Source organism: Eschrichtius robustus, chromosome 4 (genome assembly GCF_028021215.1).
Source record: "Eschrichtius robustus isolate mEscRob2 chromosome 4, mEscRob2.pri, whole genome shotgun sequence".
Lineage (NCBI taxonomy): Eukaryota > Metazoa > Chordata > Mammalia > Artiodactyla > Eschrichtiidae > Eschrichtius > Eschrichtius robustus.
Window position 1 is genome coordinate 45504376 of NC_090827.1, and position 4195 is coordinate 45508570.

Sequence of the window (4195 nt, forward strand, 5' to 3'; positions counted from 1 at the left end):
CTGCTTCCCTTCCTTGAAATCCCTTCAGTGGAATGTCTGTTTGCATTCTCATGCAGGGGGTTGTAGATGGATGGACAAGCAGGCCGTGGAGAGTAAGCACATAAAAGAGGAGCCACCTTTGACTATCTTTTTTACCAGTTTCTTGGTTTCTTTTCAAAACTGCTTTCTCTGGTAAAAGAAACAAAAAAGCTTACATGCTATCTAATATATATGTATATATATTCAGATCAGCCAAATCACCCTTGGCCATTAAAGGGGAGACAGCTGTTGTGGCCAGATCGCCCTCACATCCTCAATGCCTGTTTTCTGTAGGAACTTTCCATGAATTCTCTGCTCTTCATTTATGACCATGTTTTCCAAATGTATAGTGTCTACAAAAGGTATGAAAAGTTTAGGACTTATGATAATAATACTCAGTATTGGCAGTAGCCACACTGAGCCCTTCATTGCTCACTGCTTTTCTCACTGACCCTGGAGTTTGAGGGTGACAGGGGAGGACCTTCAAGATGATGGAAGGGTGAGACGTGGAGATCACCTTCCTCCCCAAAAATACATCAAAAATACATCTACATGTGGAACAACTCTTACAGAACACCTACTGAACACTGGCAGAAGACCTCAGACTTCCCAAAAGGCAAGAAACTCCCTACATACGTGGCCATGTGGCTGACAGGGTCTTGATGCTCTGGCCAGGTGTCAGGCCTGAGCTTCTGAGGTGGGAGAGCCGAATTCAGGATGTTAGGCCACCAGAGCCAACCTGGCCCTACGTAATATCAATTGGCGAGAGCTCTCCCAGAGATCTCAATGCTAAGACCCAGCTCCACTCAATGACCAGCAAGCTCCCGTGCTGGACACCCCATGCCAAACAACTAGCAAGACAGGAACACATCCTCACCCATTAGCAGAGTGGGTGCCTAAAATCATAATAAGTTCACAGACACCCCAAAGTACACCACTGGAAATGGTTCTGCCCACCAGAAAGACAAGATCCAGCCTCATCCACCAGAACACAGGCACCAGTCCCCTCCACCAGGAAGCCTACACAACCCATTGAACCAACCTTACCCACTGGGGGCAGACACCAAAAACAATGGGATCTACGAACCTGCAGCCGGCAAAAAGGAGACCCCAAACACAGTAAGTTAAGCAAAATGAGAAGACAGGTGTCCGAGTGCCAGCAGAAGCTGAAGGAGCTGGAGGTGGCTGAGGGCAAGGGCAGCAGGGCCGAGCTGGAACGGCTGTAGGCTGAGGCACAGCAGCTGCACAAGGAGGAGTGAAGCTGAGAGCAGAAGCTAAAGGAGATGCGCAAGAAGGAGAAGAACATGCCCTGGAATGTGGACACGCTCAGCAAGAACGGCTTCAGCAAGAGCATGGTCAATACAAAGCCTGAGCAGGTGGAGGTGGAGTTGGAGGAGGTGAGGGAGCAGAAACACAAAACCTTCATGGAAAAGTATGAGAAACAGATCAAGTACTTCGGCATGCTCCGCTGCTGGGACGACAGCCAGAAGTACCTGTCGGACAACGTCCACCTGGTGTGCAAGGAGACTGCCAACTACCTGGTCATTTGGGCCTTGACCTAGAGGTGGAGGAGAAATGTGCACTGATGGAGCACATGGCCCACCAGATCATTGTCATGAAGTTCATCCTGGAGCAGGCCAAGAGCCTGAAGGTGGACCCCCGTGCCTGCTTCCGGCAGTTCTTCACCAAGATCAAGACTGCCGACCATCAGTACATGCAGGGCTTCAATGACGAGCTGTAGGCCTTCAAAGGCTGCGTGCAGGGCCAGGCCAAGCTGTGCATCAAGAAGGTCATGAGAGAGTACGAGGAGGAGGAGTGCAAGCAGCAGCTTGGCCGAGCAGCCTGGACCCTGTTGAGGTATACGAGTCCCTCCCTGAGGAGCTCCAGAAATGCTTTGAGGTGAATGATGTGCAGATTCTACAAGATGCCGTCAGCAAGATGGACCCCACTGATGTGAAATACCACATGCATTACTGCATCAACTCCGGCCTCTGGGTCCACAACTCCAAGTCCAACGAGGCCAAGGAGGTGGAGGAGATGAGTCTCGGGGACCCCTTGCTGGAAGCCTCCAAGCCAGGTGATGAGAAAGATGTCAGCGCATGACCCACCTCAGCTGCTACCTGACTGCCTGCAGGCCCCTGTGCATCCCTTTTCAGAAAACAAAAATAGACACCATCTCCCTAGCTCCTGGTTTCCTCCACTTTTGCTGCTCCCCCACTTAGCCTAGAGGGGACAGACCAACCCCTCCACCACCGCCACACTCCCAGTGCTCATCCAAGCTTTTGCTTTGAGTCAAGGGATTTCACTGCCTGCAGGTCCCCCCAATTCAGCATTATGGAAAAGGCTCAGGGATCCAGGGAGAGGTAGAGGTTGCCAGCCTGGTCCACGGGGAAGGGGTGGGGTCCCCAGCTGAGGGGCCTGCTCCAGTCACTGTGGGCTCTGTTTTCACTGTTCATCCACATTGAGTATTCTATATAGTAAACAGCAATTATCTTCCAATATGCAACAGATGAAGGATCAAAGTAAAAACTCACCAGGCCAAACAAATGAAGAGGAAATAGGCAGTCTACGTGAAAAAGAACTCAGAGTACTGATACTAAAGACATGCAAAATCATGGAAATAGAATGGAGAAAATACAAGAAACATTTAACAAGGACCTAGAAGAACTAAAGAGCAAACAATGAAGAAGAACAGAAAAAATGAAATTAAAAATTCTCTAGAGGGAATCAATAAAAGAATAACTGAGGCAGAAGAATGGATAAGTGACCTGGAAGACAAAATAGTGGAAATAATTAACATAGAGCAGATTGAAGAAAAAAGAATGAAAAGAATTGAGGACAGTCTCAGAGACTTCTGGGACAACATTAAACACACCAACATTCAAATTATAGGGGCCACAGAAGAAGAAGAGAAAAAGACTGAGAAAATATTTGAAGAAATTATAGCTGAAAATTTCCCTAATATGGGAAAGGAAATAGTCAATCAAGTCCAGGAAGTGCAGAAAGTCCCATACAGGATAAATCCAAGGAGAAACACACCAAGACACATATTAATCAAGCTATCAAAAATTAAATTCAAAGAAAAATATTAAAAACAGCAAGGGAAAAACAACAAATAACATACAAGGGAATCCCCATAAGGTTAACAGATGATCTTTCAGCAGAAACTCTGCAAGCCAGAAGGGAGTGGCAGGACGTATTTAAAGTGATGAAAGGGCAAAACCTATAACTAAGGTTACTCTACCCAGCAAGGATCTCATTCAGATTTGACGGAGAAATTAAAACCTTTACAGACAAGCAAAGTTAAGAGGATTCAGCACCACCAAACCAACTTTACAACAAATGTAAAGGAACTTCTCTAGGCAGGAAAAAAAAAAAAAAGAAGGAAAACACCTACAATAAAAAACCCAAAACAATTAAGAAAATGGAAATAGGAACATATATATGGATAATTACCTTAAATGTAAATGGGTTAAATGCTCCAACCAAAAGACATAGACTGGTTGAATGGATACAAAAACAAGACCCATGTATATGCTGCTTATAAGAGACTCACTTCAGACCTAGGGACACATACAGACTGAAAGTGAGGGAATAGAAAAAGATATTCCATACAAATGGAAATCAAAAGAAAGTTGCAGTAGCAATTCTCATAACAGACAAAATAGACTTAAAAATAAAGACTCTTACAAGAGACAAAGAAGGACACTACATAATGATCAAGGGATCAATCCAAGAAGAAGATATAACAATTGTAAATATTTATGCACCCAACATAGGAGCACCTCAATACATAAGGTAAATGCTAACAGCCATAAAAAGGGGAAATCGACAGTAACAGAATCATAAGGGAGTTTAACACCTCACTTTCACCAATAGACAGATCATCCAAAATGAAAATAAATAAGGAAATACAAGCTTTAAATGATACATTAAACAAGATGGACTTAATTGATATTTATAGGACATTCCATGCAAAAACAACAGAATACACATCCTTCTCAAGTGCTCATGGAACATTCTCCAGGATAGATTATATCTTGGGGCACAAATCAAGCCTTGGTAAATTTAAGAAAAATAAAATCGTATCAAGTATCTTTTCTGACCACAATGCTATGAGACTAGATATCAATTACAGGAAAAAATCTGTAAGAAATATAAAAATTTGGAGGTTACA

The 4195-nt window shown here is 44.2% G+C and overlaps 1 pseudogene; it reads left to right on the top strand.

Moving 5' to 3' along the window:
- Positions 1 to 1151: 1151 nt before the first annotated feature.
- LOC137763447 (hsp90 co-chaperone Cdc37 pseudogene) lies at positions 1152 to 2121 on the top strand (annotated as a pseudogene).
- Positions 2122 to 4195: the final 2074 nt, after the last annotated feature.